The 25,527-nt window shown below is 37.9% G+C and overlaps 1 non-coding gene and 1 pseudogene across 1 annotated transcript; one reads left to right on the top strand and one right to left on the bottom strand.

The window, feature by feature from the left end:
* The first annotated feature begins 226 nt into the window (after window positions 1-226).
* On the top strand, window positions 227-298 carry trnaf-aaa (transfer RNA phenylalanine (anticodon AAA)). The gene has a single exon. It is a non-coding gene; the product is annotated as a tRNA-Phe (tRNA).
* Window positions 299-1,281: 983 nt separating this feature from the next.
* LOC134326614 (tripartite motif-containing protein 16-like) lies at window positions 1,282-23,551 on the bottom strand (annotated as a pseudogene).
* Window positions 23,552-25,527: the final 1,976 nt, after the last annotated feature.

Below are 25,527 nucleotides of genomic sequence, written 5' to 3'. Positions count from 1 at the left end.
TTAGAACGTGTAGAATAAAAGTATTAGGAAAGTATGAGGTTAAAAGCATCAGCTTTTATTTATTCTTAAAAGAAAAATACATGAACCTCAGTCATCTCACACGAAGATCTGTTCTGCTCAACAACAGTAAAGCTCTCCATCGTTTCTGTGTGGCAGCTCCATAACTGAAGGGCTGTCAGTGTAGAATCGGGTATGTGTGTATATGCCCTGCTCTTGTACATCGGCCGTTTAGCTCAGTTGGTTAGAGCGTGGTGCTAAAAACGCCAAGGTCGCGGGTTCGATCCCCGTACGTGCAACACCCACTTTTGGCTTCAAACGTTGTCTCTGACAAGTGTGAGATCTGTGTACTTTGGTCAGTGGAAGTAGTTTTATAGCTTCATAAAAACATTTTACTTACGTGTCCAGCCCTGCTACACAAACTGTCATTTTTGTTCCTGTTAAAAACTTTAGCTTAGTTAAAGCAAATAAAGACACATTTAAAATGTTCATCTTTTATTACAGGTTTAAAGTTGCATAAAACAAATGTTTGTACAAATAATATAAAACCAAAGTACAAAATAAACATTTCACTTATTTTAATTATCTCACAAATCACTTCTCAGTTTTAAAGGTCAAAGGCAGCAGCATCTTTTAGATCAGAACAGCTATTAACATTAAATATCACTAAAGAGGAAATCCTGAAGACAGCAATGTAAACCTACAGCAACAAACCCAACAGCAACAATTAATCATTATAACAATAAAATAAAAATAATAACAATAATAATAATTATAATAATATTGTCACAAATCTAGAAAATAACTGTCATAACTTTGTTTAACTCTTTTTGAAAATCAAATGTCTCCTTGTACTGAATTTATTATTAGCTAAACTTAAAAAAGCCAAATTAAAATCTTTACTGTTTAACTGACTTTTAAAGTGGAGTTTATAATCATGTGGAGATCATCATCCTCATCTAGTGGTACTAGAAATACATTACATCTTGTTCAATAGGTACAGATTTGTGACTTTATTATTATTAATGTATTTTTTTTTCTTTTTAATAGTATTTGCATTATTTTATTTGCATTTTTCATACTGTCCCAACTTTTTCTGATTTGGGGTTATAACAGACTTGGGAAGAAAGAAGTTTAAGGTGAAAATGATCACATTTACCATTTTGTAATGTACAGAAATCTTCTCTTTTATGTTTTTAAATATTCAGTTTGTCTTTTATTTAATTTAGTTTTAATATCTGAATCCATTTAGATGATAAATATTTAAGAAAAGAAGAAATCAGATTAGATTAGATTCAACTTTATTGTCATTGTGCAGAGTAAACAAGTACAGAGCCAATGAAATGCAGTAATACACGCGATGTACACGCGCCGCCATCTTGCCAAATGAGGAAAGGGGGTAAATACTTTTTCACAGCACTGAATAAATGGTGGTTAATAAATTGAAAAAGAAAATCTTCATAAATGTATCACTGCCTCACAGATTCTAAAATCACTCAAACAGTTTAATGTTACACTTTCATGTAAATTTTACATTTAATTTGTTCAATCTGACAGTTTTACTTTTGATCCTGAATGAACTCTAAACCCCGGGTAGAGGAGCTGAGTGAACGTGGTCTGAACTCTGTGGAGGAGCTTCATTCTATCAGAGACGCTGTAGAAGGACAGAGTTCCTGCTTCATAATCCACATACACTCCTATTCTAGAGGAACTCGGCATTATGGGAATTTCAGTCTCTTTGTTATTGTGCCAGAATGAAAATCTGGATGGAGAACAGAACAAACTCCAGGACTGATCATTACGTCCAAACACACACTCACCACCACGTCCCTTCCTGCTGATGCTTTTATATGACACTGCTATATAAACCCACTTATCCCCACTCAGCTCAACCTCCCAGTAACAGCGTCCACTCACACTCTCTCTACACACAACCTGAGGCCAAATATCAAATCTATCTGGATGATCAGGATACGACTGTAATGTTCTACTGCAGGTCACCACTTTGTTCTCCTCAGACAGACGGAGGAATTTATTTACTGTGTTTGGATCCAGTGTGAACCGACAAACATCTGGAGAGGAAACACAAAATAAACCAATTAACATAGAAGAGAGAGAGAGAGAGTGTACAGTGTGTGTGTGTGTGTGTGTGTGTGTGTGTGTGTGTGTGTGTGTGTGTAATTATACATAGCAACACACAATCCAAACACACACAAACCCTACACATACACACAATCACAAACACATTACACAACCACACAAACCCTACACAATCAAACAAACCCTACACAATCACACAAACCCTACACAATCAAACACTACACAATCAAACACTACACAATCACACAAACCCTACACAATTAAACACTACACAATCACACAAACCCTACACAATCAAACACTACACAATCAAACCCAACACAATCACACAAACCCTACACAAACACACACTACACAATCAAACACTACACAATCACACAAACCCTACACATCACACAAACCCTACACAATCACACAAACCCTACACAATCACACAAACCCTACACAATCACACAAACCCTACACAATCAAACAAACCCTACACAATCACACAAACCCTACACCATCACACAAACCCTACACAATCACACAAACCCTACACAATCAAACACTACACAATCACACAAACCCTACACATCACACAAACCCTACACAATCACACAAACCCTACACAATCAAACACTACACAATCACACAAACCCTACACAATCAAACACTACACAATCACACAAACCCTACACATCACACAAACCCTACACAATCACACAAACCCTACACAATCACACAAACCCTACACAATCACACAAACCCTACACAATCAAACACTACACAATCAAACACTACACGATCACAAGAACCCTACACAATCAAACACTACACAAACCCTACACAATCACACAAACCCTACACAATCAAACACTACACAATCAAAAACTACATAATCACACAAACCCTACACAATCACACAAACCCTACACAATCAAACACTACACGATCAAAATATACACAATCACACAAACCCTACACAATCACACAAGCCCTACACAATCACACAAACCCTACACAATCACACAAACCCTACACAATCAAACACTACACAATCACACAAACCCTACACAATTAAACACTACACAATCACACAAACCCTACACAATCAAACACTACACAATCAAACCCAACACAATCACACAAACCCTACACAATCAAATACTACACAATCACACAAAAACTACAAAATCACACACTACACAATCAAACACTACACAATAAAAAAAAACTACACAATCACACAAACCCTACACAAACACTACACAATCACACAAACCCTACACAATCACACGAACCCTACACAATCAAACACTACACGATCAAAATCTACACAATCACACAAACCCTACACAATCACACAAACCCTACACAATCAAACACTACACAATCACACACTACACAATCAAACACTACACAATCACACAAACCCTACACAATCACACAAACCCTACACAATCACACAAACCCTACACAATCACACAAACCCTACACAATCAAACAAACCCTACACAATCACACAAACCCTACACCATCACACAAACCCTACACAATCAAACACTACACGATCAAAATATACACAATCACACAAACCCTACACAATCACACAAGCCCTACACAATCACACAAACCCTACACAATCAAACAAACCCTACACAATCACACAAACCCTACACAATCAAACACTACACAATCAAACACTACACAATCACACAAACCCTACACAATTAAACACTACACAATCACACAAACCCTACACAATCAAACACTACACAATCAAACCCAACACAATCACACAAACCCTACACAATCACACAAACCCTACACAATCAAACAAACCCTACACAATCAAACCCTACACAATCAAACACTACACAAACACTACACAATCAAACCCTACACAATCACACAAACCCTACACAACCACACAAACCCTACACAATCACACAAACCCTACACAATCACACAAACCCTACACAATCAAACACTACACAATCAAAAACTACATAATCACACAAACCCTACACAATCACACAAACCCTACACAATCAAACACTACACGATCAAAATATACACAATCACACAAACCCTACACAATCACACAAACCCTACACAATCAAATACTACACAATCACACAAAAACTACACAATCACACACTACACAATCAAACACTACACAATAAAAAAAAACTACACAATCACACAAACCCTACACAAACACTACACAATCACACGAACCCTACACAATCAAACACTACACGATCAAAATCTACACAATCACACAAACCCTACACAATCACACAAACCCTACACAATCAAACACTACACAATCACACACTACACAATCAAACCCTACACAATCACACAAACCCTACACATCACACAAACCCTACACAATCACACAAACCCTACACAATCACACAAACCCTACACAATCACACAAACCCTACACAATCAAACAAACCCTACACAATCAAACACTACACGATCAAAATATACACAATCACACAAACCCTACACAATCACACAAACCCTACATAATCAAATACTACACAATCACACAAAAACTACACAATCACACACTACACAATCAAACACTACACAATAAAAAAAACTACACAATCACACAAACCCTACACAAACACTACACAATCACACAAACCCTACACAATCACACGAACCCTACACAATCAAACACTACACGATCAAAATCTACACAATCACACAAACCCTACACAATCACACAAACCCTACACAATCAAACACTACACAATCACACACTACACAATCAAACACTACACAATCACACAAACCCTACACATCACACAAACCCTACACAATCACACAAACCCTACACAATCACACAAACCCTACACAATCAAACAAACCCTACACAATCAAACACTACACGATCAAAATATACACAATCACACAAACCCTACACAATCACACAAACCCTACACAATCAAATACTACACAATCACACAAAAACTACACAATCACACACTACACAATCAAACACTACACAATAAAAAAAAACTACACAATCACACAAACCCTACACAAACACTACACAATCACACAAACCCTACACAATCACACGAACCCTACACAATCACACAAACCCTACACAATCAGACAAACCCTACACAATCAAACAAACCCTACACAATCACACATTCCCTACACAATCACACGAACCCTACACAATCACACAAACCCTACACAATCACACAAGCCCTACACAATCACACAAACCCTACACAATCAAACAAACCCTACACAATCACACAAACCCTACACAATCAAACACTACACAATCAAACACTACACAATCACACAAACCCTACACAATCAAACCCAACACAATCACACAAACCCTACACAATCAAACAAACCCTACACAATCACACAAACCCTACACAATCACACAAACCCTACACAAACACTGCACAATCACACAAATCCTACACAATCAAACACTACACAAACACTGCACAATCACACAAACCCTACACAATCACACAAACCCTACACAATCAAACCCTACACAAACACTACACGATCACACAAACCCTACACAATCAAACACTACACAAACCCTACACAATCACACAAACCCTACACAATCAAACAAACCCTACACAATCACACAAACCCTACACCATCACACAAACCCTACACAATCACACAAACCCTACACAATCACACAAACCCTACACAATCACACAAACTCTACACAATCACACAAACCCTACACAATCAAACACTACACAATCACACAAACCCTACACAATCAAACAAACCCTACACAATCACACAAACACTACACAATCAAACAAACCCTACACAATCACACAAACCCTACACAATCAAACAAACCCTACACAATCATACAAACCCTACACCATCAAACAAACCCTACACAATCACACAAACCCTACACGATCAAATATTACACAATCAAACATTACACAATCACACAAACCCAACACAATCACACAAACCCTACACAAACAAACACTACACAATCACACAAACCCTACACAATCACACAACCCTACACAATCAAACACTACACAATCAAGCAAACACTACATAATCACACAAACCCTACACAATCAAACCCTACACAATCGAACAAACCCTACACAATCAAACACTACACAATCACACAAACCCTACCCCATCACACAAACCCTACACAATCAAATAAACCCTACTCCATCACACAGACCCTACACAATCAAATAAACCCTACACCATCACACAAACCCTACACAATCAAATAAACCCTACACAATCACACAAACCCTACACAATCACACACTACACAATCAAGCAAACACTACATAATCACACAAACCCTACACAATCAAACCCTACACAATCGAACAAACCCTACACAATCAAACACTACACAATCACACAAACCCTACCCCATCACACAAACCCTACACAATCAAATAAACCCTACTCCATCACACAGACCCTACACAATCAAATAAACCCTACACAATCACACAAACCCTACACAATCACACAAACCCTACACAATCACACACTACACAATCAAACAAACCCTACACAATCACACAAACCCTACACAATCACACAACCCCTACACAGTCACACAAACACTACACAATCAAACAAACCCTACACAATCACACAAACCCTACACAATCAAACAAACCCTACACAATCACACAAACATTACACAATCACACAATCCCTACACAATCAAACACTACACAATCACACAAACCCTACACAATCAAACAAACCCTACACAACCACAAACCCTACATAATCACACACCCTACACAATCACACAAACACTACACAATCAAACACTACACAATCAAACAAACACTACATAATCACACACAAACCCTAAGCATACACACAGACACAATCACATGCATACACACAGACACAAACATTTAAACTCACACATACACACAAACACATTCATTACACAAATAATACACCATCACACAAACTCACTTACACACAAACACTACACAATCACACAGATACTACACAATCACACACATACATTACACACACACTACACAAACCCTACACAATCACACAAACACACACACATTACACAAACACTACACAAACACACACATACATCACATAAACACACAAACCCTACACATACACACAATCACACAAACACTACACAATCACACAAACACTACACAATCACACAAACACTACACAAACAGTCCACAATCACACACATACATTACACAAACACTACATAATCACACAAACACGACACAAACACACATAAATTACACAAACACTACACAATCACACACAAACCCTACACATGACAAGAAACACACACATACATTACACAAACACTACACAATCACACACAAACCCTACACATGACAAGAAACACAAACATACATTACACAAACAGTACACAAACACAAACATACATTACACAAACACACACATATATTACACAAACTACACAATCACATACAAACCCTACGCATACACACAAATACAACACAAACACACACATTAAACAAACACTACACAATCACACACAAACCATTCGCATACACACAAACCATTCGCATACACACAAACAATACACAAACACACATACATTACACAAAAACACAATCACATAAACTCACACATACATTACACAAACACTACACAAACACACACATTACACACACAATGCACAAATACACACAGAAACTACACATATACACAAATACTACAAAAAAACACATTACACAAACAGAACAAAAATGCATACAAACCCTACACAATAACACAAACACTACACAATCACATAGAAACCTTACACAATCACACAAACACTACACAATCACACAAACACACACACATTACACAAACACTACACAATCACACAAACACTACACAATCACATAGCAACCCTACACAATCACACACATACATTACACAAACACTACACAAACACACAAAAACCTTCGCATACACACAAAGACTACATAAACACACACATGCATTACACAAACACTACACAAACACACACAAACCTTACACATACACACAAACACTACACAAACACACACATACATTACCCAAACACTACACAAACACATACAAACCATACGCATACACACAAACACTACACAATCACACAAACACTACACACACACACATACATTACACAAACACACACAAACCCTACACATACACACAAACACATACAAACCATACGCAAACACACAAACACAATCACACAAACACAAAAACTCTTTTTTTTATGGCGCCCACCGTGGCAGACGTCTTTGTACCGTCCTCCTTACTCAAACACTATTTTTTTGTTTATTTTAGCTCTTTTGCTTGTATTAAACACAAAAAGTTTAGTCACGCACAAATTAGGTATAGCAGAGAAGCACTACTGGATATCGGTAAAGTTCATCATGAACTTTCATTAAGCATTTCGGACTTCGACTTTCTTTTACGTCCACACTCGTGGAATTCGAGCAGCATGGCCCAGCAGCACCGGTATTGGACGAGCGACGTAGACGGCGAACAGAGCGGCCAAAACGGAAGCATGGCAGGAGAGGTGGGCTTCATGCTAGGCTAAAGGCTAGGGCTACACGACCACCGCTACCTAGCCTGTTGCTGGCTAACGTTCGCTCCCTCGAAAACAAGCTGGATGAGCTGAGAACCAGGATAACAACACAACGTGAGATCAGAGACTGCTGTGCTGTAACTGGATACTAGATTTTCTATCTGACCGATCTCAGTCAGTCAGGATTGGCACGCGAACATCCAGCACAAAGACCATAAACATTGGGACACCTCAAGGCTGCGTGCTGAGCCCTCTTCTGTACTCGCTCTTCACACATAACTGTGTGGCCTCTTATAACACCACCAGTATTATTAAGTTTGCTGATGACACCACAGTCATTGGTCTTATTACTGGGGAGGATGAGACGGCGTACAGGAAGGAGGTAGCAGATGTTGTGGGCTGGTGTCAGAACAACAATCTTTCATTAAATATCAACAAGACAAAAGAACTGATTGTGGACCCCAGGAGGAGAAGAGAACAGCATACACCACTGTATATAGGTGGAACAGTAGTGGAGAAGGTGAAAACCTTCAAATTCCTGGGTGTGCACATCAGTGAGGATCTCACCTGGTCCTGCAACACACACCACATCATCAAAAAGTCACAACAGAGACTGTACTTCCTAAGAAGACTAAAAAAAGGCACTCCAGCGTGTAATAAAAACTGCACAAAGAATTTCTGGAACGTCCTTCCCTGCACTACAGGACATTTATCAGAACTGCCTTAGTTTATTTCTATTTTTATTACTTATAATATTATAACATTTTTTTATAGTTTAAATTTAAATATTTTTTTTATTGTGTTAGTTTAATTTTGTTTTATGTACAATACTTATTGATGTTTGGAGGATGAACAAAGTAAGAATTTCATTGTACATTGTAACTGCTGGTTCTTCTGTGCACATGACAGTAAAACTCTTGAATCTTGACTTCACCACACAAACATACATTACACAAACACACACAAACCCTACACTAACACACAAACACTACACAAATACACACAGACACTACACATACACACAAATACAACTCAAACACAAACATTACACAAACACTGCACAATCACACAGATACTACACATACACACATACATTACACAAACACACACAAACACAGACACAATCACACAATCATTAAATAATCACATACAAACCCTACGCATACACACAAACACTACACACACATACATCACACAAACCCTACACAATCACACAAACACACATACATCACACAAACATTACACAAACACATACAAACCCTACGCATACACACAAACCCTACGCATACACACAAACACTACACAATCACACACAAACATTACACAAACACTGCACAAACACTACATATACACACAGATACTACTCAAACACACATTACACAAACACTGCGCAATCACACAGACACTACACATACACACATACAGTATCTCACAAAAGTGAGTATGCCCCTCACATTTTTGCAAATATTTGATTATATCTTTTCATGGGACAAAACTATAGACATGAAACTTGGTTATAACTTAGAGTAGTCAGTGTACAGCTAATATAGCAGTGTAGATTTACTGTCTTCTGAAAATAACTCAACACACATCCATTAATGTCTAAATAGCTGCAACATAAGTGAGTACACCCCACAGTGAACATGTCCAAATTGTGCCAAAGTGTGTCGTTGTCCCTCCCTGGTGTCATGTGTCAAGGTCCCAGGTGTAAATGGGGAGCAGGGCTGTTAAATTTGGTGTTTTGGGTACAATTCTTTCATACTGGCCCCTGGATATTCAACATGGCACCTCATGGCAAAGAACTCTCTGAGGATGTGAGAAATAGAATTGTTGCTCTCCACAAAGATGGCCTAAGCTATAAGAAGATTGCTAACACCCTGAAAATAAGCAACAGCATGGTGGCCAAGGTCATACAGCGGTTTTCCAGGACAGGTTCCACTCGGAACAGGCTTCACCAGGGTCGACCAAAGAAGTTGAGTCCACGTGTTAAGCGTCATATCCAACACCGTCGTAGGAACATGATCAAAAACAAACCAGCAGAATCTTACAATCACATTTATGCTGTCCGTTTTACTTTAAAAATCACAATATTTCATAATGCTTTGCTATAGTTGCAAAATGAAAGCGTACCGTAAACAGCAGAACCGCGACCCAGATCAATCACACAACAGCAGAAAATCATAACCACTTATCTGCTTACCGATCTATATCCATGTGTTGTTCCATTAAATATATAATCCACTTTATATAAGACCATCTTGTATGTTTCCAGAATATATAAATCCATACCCACCTTATAAAAACTATTGTAGATCATTTATTCTCTCGGCTTTTCCAGTAAAAAGCTTACATTGGTTATTCGCTCACTAAACTGTCATTTATACAACAACCAATGAAGAGAGAGATTGAAATTCCACCTAGAATGTGAATTCGGAAGCTCTGATTGGTTTATACATCTGAATCTCTTCACCAAATGAACTGATTCATAGAGTTGTTTATGGATCTAACAGTTTAGCCACCACTGCTCTACATTTGCGCAGGTTTGATGTCGAGTTTTTTATTGTTTTCTTTTTTTTACTCAGTAATGAATGTTATTTAAAATGTAGCGAATTACAGTTCTTAATACAAAACATACTTAAGTAAAAGTAAAATTACTGGCTGTAAAATCTACTTTAAAAAGTACAAGTGCACAAAAAAACTCAATTATAGTAACGCCAGTAAATGTAATTTGTTACTTTCCACCTCTGGTAAAGGTGATGGACTAAATCCAATTGAGCACCTGTGGCGCATCCTCAAGTGGAAGGTTGAGGAGTTCAAGGTGTCTAACGTCCACCAGCTCCGTGATGTCATCATGGAGGAGTGGAAGAGGATTCCAGTAGCAACCTGTGCAGCTCTGGTGAATTCCATGTCCAGGAGGGTTAAGGCAGTGCTAGGTAATAATGGTGGTCACACAAAATATTGACACTTTGGGCACAATTTGGACATGTTCACTGTGGGGTGTACTCACATGTGTTGCAGCTATTTAGACATTAATGGCTGTGTGTTGAGTTATTTTCAGAAGTAAATCTATACTGCTATACAAGTTACATCCAAGTTTCATTTCTATAGTGTTGTCCCATGAAAAGATAAAATCAAATATTTGCAGAAATGTGTACTCACTTTTGTAAGATACTGTACATTACACAAACACTACACAAACAAACACACATATATTACACAAACTCATACAAACCCTACACATACACAAAGACACTACACAATCACACAAATACTACTACAACACAACTACTACTCAAACACAAACAAATGCTACACAAAAGCATGAACACTACACTGACATAGACACTACGCATAAGCACAAATATTACTCAAACACACACATACTACTCAAACACACACAAATACTGCACAAACACACAAATACTGCTCAAACACACACATACTACTCAAACACACACAAATACTGCACAAACACACACATACTACTCAAACACACAAATACTGCTCAAACACACACATACTACTCAAACACACACAAATAATTTTTTTGTTTATTTTAGCTCTTTTGCTTGTATTAAACACAAAAAGTTTAGTCACGCACAAATTAGGTATAGCAGAGAAGCACTACTGGATATCGGTAAAGTTCATCATGAACTTTCATTAAGCATTTCGGACTTCGACTTTCTTTTACGTCCACACTCGTGGAATTCGAGCAGCATGGCCCAGCAGCACCGGTATTGGACGAGCGACGTAGACGGCGAACAGAGCGGCCAAAACGGAAGCATGGCAGGAGAGGTGGGCTTCATGCTAGGCTAAAGGCTAGGGCTACACGACCACCGCTACCTAGCCTGTTGCTGGCTAACGTTCGCTCCCTCGAAAACAAGCTGGATGAGCTGAGAACCAGGATAACAACACAACATGAGATCAGAGACTGCTGTGCTGTAACTGGATACTAGATTTTCTATCTGACCGATCTCAGTCAGTCAGGATTGGCATGCGAACATCCAGCACAAAGACCATAAACATTGGGACACCTCAAGGCTGCATGCTGAGCCCTCTTCTGTACTCGCTCTTCACACATAACTGTGTGGCCTCTTATAACACCACCAGTATTATTAAGTTTGCTGATGACACCACAGTCATTGGTCTTATTACTGGGGAGGATGAGACGGCGTACAGGAAGGAGGTAGCAGATCTTGTGGGCTGGTGTCAGAACAACAATCTTTCATTAAATATCAACAAGACAAAGGAACTGATTGTGGACCCCAGGAGGAGAAGAGAACAGCATACACCACTGTATATAGGTGGAACAGTAGTGGAGAAGGTGAAAACCTTCAAATTCCTGGGTGTGCACATCAGTGAGGATCTCACCTGGTCCTGCAACACACACCACATCATCAAAAAGTCACAACAGAGACTGTACTTCCTAAGAAGACTAAAAAAAGGCACTCCAGCGTGTAATAAAAACTGCACAAAGAATTTCTGGAACGTCCTTCCCTGCACTACAGGACATTTATCAGAACTGCTTTAGTTTATTTCTATTTTTATTACTTATAATATTATAACATTTTTTTATAGTTTAAATTTAAATATTTTTTTTATTGTGTTAGTTTAATTTTGTTTTATGTACAATACTTATTGATGTTTGGAGGATGAACAAAGTAAGAATTTCATTGTACATTGTAACTGCTGGTTCTTCTGTGCACATGACAGTAAAACTCTTGAATCTTGACTTCACCACACAAACATACATTACACAAACACACACAAACCCTACACTAACACACAAACACTACACAAATACACACAGACACTACACATACACACAAATACAACTCAAACACAAACATTACACAAACACTGCACAATCACACAGATACTACACATACACACATACATTACACAAACACACACAAACACAGACACAATCACACAATCATTAAATAATCACATACAAACCCTACGCATACACACAAACACTACACACACATACATCACACAAACCCTACACAATCACACAAACACACATACATCACACAAACATTACACAAACACATACAAACCCTACGCATACACACAAACCCTACGCATACACACAAACACTACACAATCACACACAAACATTACACAAACACTGCACAAACACTACATATACACACAGATACTACTCAAACACACATTACACAAGCACTGCGCAATCACACAGACACTACACATACACACATACAGTATCTCACAAAAGTGAGTATGCCCCTCACATTTTTGCAAATATTTGATTATATCTTTTCATGGGACAAAACTATAGACATGAAACTTGGTTATAACTTAGAGTAGTCAGTGTACAGCTGATATAGCAGTGTAGATTTACTGTCTTCTGAAAATAACTCAACACACAGCCATTAATGTCTAAATAGCTGCAACATAAGTGAGTACACCCCACAGTGAACATGTCCAAATTGTGCCAAAGTGTGTCGTTGTCCCTCCCTGGTGTCATGTGTCAAGGTCCCAGGTGTAAATGGGGAGCAGGGCTGTTAAATTTGGTGTTTTGGGTACAATTCTTTCATACTGGCCCCTGGATATTCAACATGGCACCTCATGGCAAAGAACTCTCTGAGGATGTGAGAAATAGAATTGTTGCTCTCCACAAAGATGGCCTAAGCTATAAGAAGATTGCTAACACCCTGAAACTAAGCAACAGCATGGTGGCCAAGGTCATACAGCGGTTTTCCAGGACAGGTTCCACTCGGAACAGGCTTCACCAGGGTCGACCAAAGAAGTTGAGTCCACGTGTTAAGCGTCATATCCAACACCGTCGTAGGAACATGATCAAAAACAAACCAGCAGAATCTTACAATCACATTTATGCTGTCTGTTTTACTTTAAAAATCACAATATTTCATAATGCTTTGCTATAGTTGCAAAATGAAAGCGTACCGTAAACAGCAGAACCGCGACCTAGATCAATCACACAACAGCAGAAAATCATAACCACTTATCTGCTTACCGATCTATATCCATGTGTTGTTCCATTAAATATATAATCCACTTTATATGAGACCATCTTGTATGTTTCCAGAATATATAAATCCATACCCACCTTATAAAAACTATTGTAGATCATTTATTCTCTCGGCTTTCCCGGTAAAAAGCTTACATTGGTTATTCGCTCACTAAACTGTCATTTATACAACAACCAATGAAGAGAGAGATTGAAATTCCACCTAGAATGTGAATTCGGAAGCTCTGATTGGTTTATACATCTGAATCTCTTCACCAAATGAACTGATTCATAGAGTTGTTTATGGATCTAACAGTTTAGCCACCACTGCTCTACATTTGCGCAGGTTTGATGTCGAGTTTTTTATTGTTTTCTTTTTTTTACTCAGTAACGAATGTTATTTAAAATGTAGCGAATTACAGTTCTTAATACAAAACATACTTAACTAAAAGTAAAATTACTGGCTGTAAAATCTACTTTAAAAAGTACAAGTGCACAAAAAAACTCAATTATAGTAACGCCAGTAAATGTAATTTGTTACTTTCCACCTCTGGTAAAGGTGATGGACTAAATCCAATTGAGCACCTGTGGCGCATCCTCAAGTGGAAGGTTGAGGAGTTCAAGGTGTCTAACGTCCACCAGCTCCGTGATGTCATCATGGAGGAGTGGAAGAGGATTCCAGTAGCAACCTGTGCAGCTCTGGTGAATTCCATGTCCAGAAGGGTTAAGGCAGTGCTAGGTAATAATGGTGGTCACACAAAATATTGACACTTTGGGCACAATTTGGACATGTTCACTGTGGGGTGTACTCACATGTGTTGCAGCTATTTAGACATTAATGGCTGTGTGTTGATTTATTTTCAGAAGTAAATCTATACTGCTATACAAGTTACATCCAAGTTTCATTTCTATAGTGTTGTCCCATGAAAAGATAAAATCAAATATTTGCAGAAATGTGTACTCACTTTTGTAAGATACTGTACATTACACAAACACTACACAAACAAACACACATATATTACACAAATTCATACAAACCCTACACATACACAAAGACACTACACAATCACACAAATACTACTACAACACAACTACTACTCAAACACAAACAAATGCTACACAAAAGCATGAACACTACACTGACATAGACACTACGCATAAGCACAAATATTACTCAAACACACACATACTACTCAAACACACACAAATACTGGACAAACACACAAATACTGCTCAAACACACACATACTACTCAAACACACACAAATACTGCACAAACACACACATACTACTCAAACACACAAATACTGCTCAAACACACACATACTACTCAAACACACACAAATACTGCACAAACACACACATACTACTCAAACACACACAAATACTGCACAAACACACACATACTACTCAAACACACACAAATACTACTCAAACACACACATACTACTCAAACACACACAAATACTGCACAAACACACAAATACTGCTCAAACACACACATACTACTCAAACACACACAAATACTGCACAAACACACACATACTATTCAAACACACAAATACTGCTCAAACACACACATACTACTCAAACACACACAAATACTGCACAAACACACACATACTACTCAAACACACACAAATACTACTCAAACACACACATACTACTCAAACACACACAAATACTGCACAAACACACACATACTACTCAAACACACACAAATACTACTCAAACACACACATACTACTCAAACACACACAAATACTGCACAAACACACACATACTACTCAAACACACACAAATACTACTCAAACACACACATACTACTCAAACACACACAAATACTGCTCAAACACACACATACTACTCAAACACACACAAATACTGCACAAACACACACATACTACTCAAACACACAAATACTGCTCAAACACACACATACTACTCAAACACACACAAATACTGCACAAACACACACATACTACTCAAACACACACAAATACTACTCAAACACACACATACTACTCAAACACACAAATACTGCACAAACACACAAATACTGCTCAAACACACACATACTACTCAAACACACACAAATACTGCACAAACACACACATACTACTCAAACACACACAAATACTACTCAAACACACACATACTACTCAAACACACACAAATACTGCACAAACACACAAATACTGCTCAAACACACACATACTACTCAAACACACACAAATACTGCTCAAACACACACATACTACTCAAACACACACAAATACTGCACAAACACACACATACTACTCAAACACACACAAATACTACTCAAACACACACATACTACTCAAACACACACAAATACTGCACAAACACACAAATACTGCTCAAACACACACATACTACTCAAACACACACAAATACTGCACAAACACACACATACTATTCAAACACACAAATACTGCTCAAACACACACATACTACTCAAACACACACAAATACTGCACAAACACACACATACTACTCAAACACACACAAATACTACTCAAACACACACATACTACTCAAACACACACAAATACTGCACAAACACACACATACTACTCAAACACACACAAATACTACTCAAACACACACATACTACTCAAACACACACAAATACTGCACAAACACACACATACTACTCAAACACACACAAATACTACTCAAACACACACATACTACTCAAACACACACAAATACTGCACAAACACACACATACTACTCAAACACACACAAATACTGCACAAACACACATATACTACTCAAACACACACAAATACTGCACAAACACACACATACTACTCAAACACACACAAATACTACTCAAGCACACACATACTACTCAAACACACACAAATACTGCACAAACACAAACATACTACTCAAACACACACAAAGACTGCACAAACACACACATACTACTCAAACACACACAAATACTGCACAAACACACACATACTACTCAAACACACACAAATACTGCACAAACACACACATACTACTCAAACACACACAAATACTACTCAAACACACACATACTACTCAAAAACACACAAATACTGCACAAACACACACATACTACTCAAACACACACAAATACTGCACAAACACACACATACTACTCAAACACACACAAATACTGCACAAACACACACATACTACTCAAACACACACAAATACTACTCAAACACACACATACTACTCAAACACACACAAATACTGCACAAACACACACATACTACTCAAACACACACAAATACTGCACAAACACACACATACTACTCAAACACACACAAATACTGCACAAACACACACATACTACTCAAACACACACAAATACTACTCAAACACACACATACTACTCAAACACACACAAATACTGCACAAACACACACATACTACTCAAATACTGCACAAACACACACATACTACTCAAACACACACAAATACTACTCAAACACACACATACTACTCAAACACACACAAATACTGCACAAACACACACATACTACTCAAACACACACAAATACTGCACAAACACACACATACTACTCAAACACACACAAATACTGCACAAACACACACATACTACTCAAACACACACAAATACTACTCAAACACACACATACTACTCAAACACACACAAATACTGCACAAACACACACATACTACTCAAACACACACAAATACTGCACAAACACACACATATTACTCAAACACACACAAATACTACTCAAACACACACATACTACTCAAACACACACAAATACTGCACAAACACACACATACTACTCAAACACACACAAATACTGCACAAACACACACATACTACTCAAACACACAAATACTGCACAAACACACACATACTACTCAAACACACACAAATACTACTCAAACACACACATACTACTCAAACACACACAAATACTGCACAAACACACACATACTACTCAAACACACACAAATACTACTCAAACACACACAAATACTGCACAAACACACACATACTACTCAAACACACACAAATACTGCTCAAACACACACATACTACTCAAACACACAAATACTGCTCAAACACACACATACTACTCAAACACACAAATACTGCTCAAACACACACACATACTACTCAAACACACAAATACTGCACAAACACACACATACTACTCAAACACACACAAATACTGCACAAACACACACATACTACTCAAACACACACAAATACTGCACAAACACACACATACTACTCAAACACACACAAATACTGCTCAAACACACACATACTACTCAAACACACACAAATACTACTCAAACACACACATACTACTCAAACACACACAAATACTGCTCAAACACACACATACTACTCAAACACACACAAATACTGCTCAAACACACACATACTACTCAAACACACACATACTGCTCAAACACACACATACTACTCAAACACACACATACTACTCAAACACACACATACTACTCAAACACACACAAATACTGCACAAACACACACATACTATTCAAACACACAAATACTGCTCAAACACACACATACTACTCAAACACACAAATACTGCACAAACACACACATACTATTCAAACACACACATACTATTCAAACACACAAATACTGCTCAAACACACACATACTACTCAAACACACACATACTATTCAAACACACACATACTATTCAAACACACAAATACTGCTCAAACACACACATACTACTCAAACACACAAATACTGCTCAAACACAAATAATGCTCAAACACAAATAATACTCAACCCCCCCCCCCCCCCCCAATCCACTTTCCAGGAAACTGTTCATCTAGGAATGCTCGGACCTGACACCCATAATGTGGTGGTGCACCATCTTGCTGGAAAAACTCAGGGAACGTGCCAGCTTTCCTAGTGGATTGGTCGTCGTGGGCCAGTTGAATGGCCCCCAAGGTCTCCCGATCTGACCCCCTTAGACTTTTATCTTTGGGGTCATCTGAAGGCAATTGTCTATGCTGTGAAGATACGAGATGTGCAGCACCTGAAACTACGGATACTGGAAGCCTGTGCTAGCATTTCTTCTGCGGTGTTGCTATCAGTGTGTGAAGAGTGGGAGAAGAGGGTTGCATTGACAATCCAACACAATGGGCAGCACTTTGAACACATTTTATAAGTGGTCAGAAACTTGTAAACGTTAAAACCAAGCACACCATTGTTTTTCTTGTGAAATTCTCAATAAGTTTGATGTGTCACATGACCCTCTTCCCATTGAAAAAACTAAAGTTGGATACAAAATGGCCGACTTCAAAATGGCCGCCATGGTCACCACCCATCTGCAGGACATGCTGACCTCAATTTAGATCTGATTTAATGATTCCAGTATTAGAAGAAGACTGAGCACAAATAAAATCCATGGGAGAGTCACAGGGTAAAATCACTGTTAACTAAGAGGAACATAAAGCCTCGCCTCTCATTTACCAATATAAGAACCTTAATGACCCTCAAGCTTTTTGGTGATGATGTTCTGTGAACTGATGAGTCAGAATTCTTATACTTGCAATGAAGCTAAAACAGCACTTTACAATAAAAACATCTCACTTAACAGTCAGTCATGGTGGTGGTTGTGTGATGGTGTTTCAGAGTTAAAGAAGAACGTCTGGTCATCAGTTCATGATTTAAAGATTAAACACTCGTGTAAAACAAAAACACAACAATTCCAAATAACAAGAGCAGATCTTTGTTGAAATAAATCTGAGGAAATAAAGTTTAGGTTTTGGACTTAGACTTTGGATTTAGACTTAAACCAGACTGAGCTGCTGTAGCATCTGAACTAGTAACGTGTGACAAATATGTAAAAATACAGATAACTGGGGGGTGCAAATACTTTTTTACTGCACTGTGTATGTTTGTGTGTTTGGAAGAAACTTACATTGTAGAAAATCTTCTCTGATTTCAGGTTCAGCAGGTGAAGTAATCCAGACTTTCTTCACTGCAGAAAGAGTAACAGTACAATCACTAATCACAGTAAATAAATATTTGCACCAGAAATTGTCGCAGGTACCGCCAGTAAGAAGTTTGGCATGTTCTCCTAGTGTTTGTCTAAAGTGACCTTAATTCTAAGTTACTGACCAAGTGTGAGTGTATTTCATTCAACCCTGGACTCACTGTGACCATGACCAGTACTGGGTTAATGAGTAAATGAATGATGTTGTTAGATGTAAAATGTTCATGTTGGTGGATTTGATTGTTTTGTTTGATGTTTGAGTACTGAAGCATTTTGGAGACAATGGAACACTGAGGGCTTGAACTCACCTTCATCTGGTATCTTCTCACACTGATCTTTCCAGAATTCTTCTACTTTCTCTCTCAGCTGAGATACAGACTTTGTAACATCATCAAATGAGAGGAAAGGACTGATTGTGATGGCGGCTGATTCTGCAGATCCAGCAGGAGCCGAGAGAGACTGAAAATTCTACATCCAGACAGATAATGTTCACAGAATTAGATTAAACTAATAAAATAATAAACTTGTGCCTGTAAAACTGTTGAAAATAGTCGGTACAAGGACAAATTTAGACTACTGTGAAGATTGTAAAATGTTCCAAAAACATCTTAAATAGATAATCCAGCTGTGTTTGGGTATAAAAGAAGCATTCAGGTACAGACCAGTTTTTATGAGCAACGACTCTAAAATGCATTATTAAATAATCCTACAGTTTAAACACAACATTCTTCATCAAGCAACACAAGCCCTGTTATTTCACTACCTGTCCACTAGAGGCACCATTACCTAAATATTGAACCCAATCTTTTATTGTCTGCATCACGTGTTTCTAAAACCAGCAGATGTTTACAAGTCACAAAATACTATTTCTTATCTTTTTGATGTTACTGTCATCAAGTTTTTTAACATTCTGAACATATTTTATTACTTGGACTGGTGCAGCAATAATATAATTATTTTTAGTGCTGATACCTGGAGGAAATGGACGGGATCCTCTGTGTGTGAAAGCTGTTCCAGTTCAGCATCTTTCCTCTTCAGCTCTACAATCTGCTGCTCCAACTGGACTTTCAGGACTTTTTCAGCTTGACTTACTTCGGCTGTCTCTCGATCTCTGATCAGATCTTTTAGCTCAGAGCATCTTCTGTTAATTGAGTTGATTAGTTCAGTACAGATCCTCTCAATGTTCTTCACTGCTGTCTGTGCAGAACACTGTTAGAAGATTCAGAAAGAGGAAACGGTTCTCACTCAGATATTTGTCCATCCTTCACATTCACATGTAGCTACTGGCCAGACTAAGACTTTCATCACTCATAGCTTGGTGATGGTGCTAAATGCCTTGATTCTTCATACCCTTGAAAATGTTTCCATCATCATTATGTGCACATAATGCAATATTTGATACTCTACTTCCCAAATATAAGAAAGAGTTCCAGTCTTCTACCTTCCACCTTAAACTCCAGCACTTCTTCAGCGTTCATCATCACTTTAGTTTTTACTGCATTTATCAGCATGTTATATTTCCTCACAGATTTTGATATAACACACCTGCTCCTGTATGTCCTGAATTCAAAATAATATGTGTGGATTAAATCTAATAAAACCTAAAAACACCATATATACTGTAAAATGTGCTGGTGGTAGCATACTGTTACAGAAAACAGCAGCCTGGCCAGGACTGGGAAATTCAATGTAGTGATCTTCTCAAGTCTTTACCAGAAATCTTATACCATCATTTATGTTTAAGCATCTTGATCCAAAGCAACAATCAATAATCTTTTTGGGCGGCTCAGTCCTAATCTGATCTTATCACCCTTATAATTATTAGCACAACCTCAGAATTGTTGTACAGCATCAATTACCAACTAACCAGGCAGATTTTAAAGATTTTTTTAATTCATGAACAAAAATGCTCCATCACTTGCAAAGTTACCTGAGATATAAAATATCTCATTTTTAATGGAAATTGGTTTAATGGAGGAGAGTCGGACTGATCCTGAGAGCTTTTTGTTTATAAAACTTACCTTGTGAGACTCCACAGCGTTTATCAGCTCACAAAGTTCCTTCTCTCTGTTCTGGATTTTCTCCTGGAATTTTCTCTGGATCTCCAGCAGCTGCTTCTACACAGAATAACAATTCAGGATTTACTTGTATTGTGTACGAGCACCACATAAACAGCATCAGTGTAAATTCTAATGAAATGTTACTTGTTAAAGAGAGCTGTATAATATTTTTACCTGTTTCTCAGTTCTTTCTGCTGCAGCTGATATTGTATCATGTCCTTTATGATTGTCTAGCATACACAACGTGCAGATACACTGCTGATCAGTACGACAGTAAACCTCCAGCAGTTTATCATGCTGAGAGCAGATCTGATCCTGGAGTCGTCTGGAGGCTTCAACCAGCTTGTGATTCTTAAAAGTATTAGATTTATAGTGAGGCTGAAGGTGAGTTTCACAGAAAGAGGCCAAACACACCAGACAGGATTTAACTGCTTTGGATTTTCTCTGTACAGTAATCACACTCCACATCTTCAGGTCCAGCAGAACAGTGACCAGGATGTGGAGCTTGAAGTTCTGTTTTCTTCAGTTTCTCCACAACTCCAGCCAGCATAGTGTTTCTTTTCACAACAGGTCTTGGAGTGAAGGTTTGTCTACACTGTGGACAGCTGTATGTTCCCTTATCATCCTCCTGATCCCAGCAGTTATTAATACACACCATACAGAAACTGTGTCCACATGATGTAGTTACTGGATCCTTCAGTGTTTCCAGACAGACTGAACAGCTGAACTCATCCTGAGTTACTGAAATTTTGGATTCAGCCATTTTTCTACATGTAAACAGAAACACCAGTAAACACAGCAAGTTATTTACAGCAGCTCAGACTTCCTGGTTTAGTTCGTGATTATCTATTGTACTCATGCTGTGGGACTTTTAATTTGTAATGTTGTTGTAGTAAGTAGTATAAGTGACTAGTTAACTACTACAACCTTCGTCTTACCAAAACTTCAGTTTCTCGATTTTTGTTAATCTTCTATATTTTATTATTACTGTACCTTTACTGTAGTACATTTTATGATTCATTACTGTACCCATGTTGTAGAACTTTTATAATGTGGTTGTAGTAACTAGTACAAGTGACTAGTTAACTACTACATCTTTGGTTATAAAAATAAATAGTTTCTTTCTTTTTTTTTACTTTTAATTCTTTATTACTGTACCCATACTGTAGGGTTTGTTTCTGTAATGTAAGTGTAGTGGGTGGTACATGTCACTAGGTAACTATTGCATCGTTTATTATATTAAAATGATTGATTTTAGAATTTTTGACACTATATATTGTTACTGTACCCATACTGTAGGACTTTATACAGTTGTATTGAATGGTACATGCCACTGGGCGGCACGGTGGCTAAGTGGGTAGCGCTGTCACCTCACAGCAAGAAGGTGGGGAGGTCCGGGTCCTTTCTGTGTGAAGTTTGCATGTTCTCCCCGTGTCTGCGTGGGTTTACTCCGGGAGCTCCGGTTTCCTCCCACAGTCCAAAAACATGCAAGTGAGGTGAATTGGAGATACTAAATTGTCCATGACTGTGTTAAATATAAACTTGTGAACTGATGAACCTTGTGTGAAGATAAACTACCGTTTCCTGTCATGAATGTAACCAAAAGTGTAAAACATGACGTTAAAATCCTAATAAACATACAACAAACAAACATGCCACTGGGTAATAACTACACCTCAGCTTCATGCACTTTGTAGACGCTCCCTTAGCACTTCCTTAGCATTTCAACGCAGATGAACCTCACAGTTACAAAATAACAGAAAATAAACATTTACAGAAAAAACTTTTAAACATATTTGATTGTAGTTTGTTCCTTGTTTACTGCAGAATCAGTTAATGCAGTTTCACTCATTTTTGGATGTTTATTAGCCGAGAACGAGCCGAAAGAAACTCGAATGTCAGGCGAATGTCCAAGACTACCGTGGTAAAGTTAGTTTTATATTGGACATTCGCCTGACATTCGACTTTCTTTCGGCTCGTTCTCGGCTAATAAACATCCAAAAACTAATTAATTGCACGACCTGATACCTCAGTAAACAAGGAACAAACTACAAATAATTTTGTTTAAAAAGGTTTTTCTGTTAATTTTTATTTAACGTTATTTGGTAAATGTGAGGTGCATCCGCGCTGAAATGCTAAGGAAGTGCTAAGGGAGCGTCTATAAAGTTCCGAGGTGTAGTAATTACCCAGTGGCGTGTACCATCTAATACACCTGTATTAAATCCTACAGTATGCTTACAGTAAACAGCGAGAAACGCAAATTTTGAGGTTGAAATACTTAACTAGTCTCCTGTACTAGTTAATACAGCCACAATAATAATTAAAAGTCCCCCAGTTTGGGTGCATTACAAAAGTTTTTAAAAAAATTTAAACTAAATCAAGAAACACACATTTAAAAAAGACAAAGGTTGTAGTAGTTAACTAGGCCAGCTGTAGCCTAGTGGTTAAAGTACTGGACCAGTGATCAGAGGGTTGCTTGTTTAAGCCCCACCACTGCCAGGTGGCTGATGTTTGACCATTGAGCAAGGCCCTTAACCTTAAATTGTTCAAACTGTGTAGTGTAACAGTTCGGTAAGTCGCTTTTGATAAAGTGTCTGCTAAAGGCTGAAAATGTAGTCACTTTTACTACTTATAATAAATGCAATAAAGAAATTTTTTCATTTTATGAGTATAGTATGAGGTCATAAAATTGTTTTTCATATTATGATATATAAAATTTATTAGGTTCCACTAGTTACC

The sequence above is a fragment of the Trichomycterus rosablanca genome, chromosome 14 (assembly GCF_030014385.1).
Source record: "Trichomycterus rosablanca isolate fTriRos1 chromosome 14, fTriRos1.hap1, whole genome shotgun sequence".
Classification (NCBI taxonomy): Eukaryota; Metazoa; Chordata; class Actinopteri; order Siluriformes; family Trichomycteridae; genus Trichomycterus; species Trichomycterus rosablanca.
This window is presented reverse-complemented; position numbering and strand designations above follow the sequence as displayed.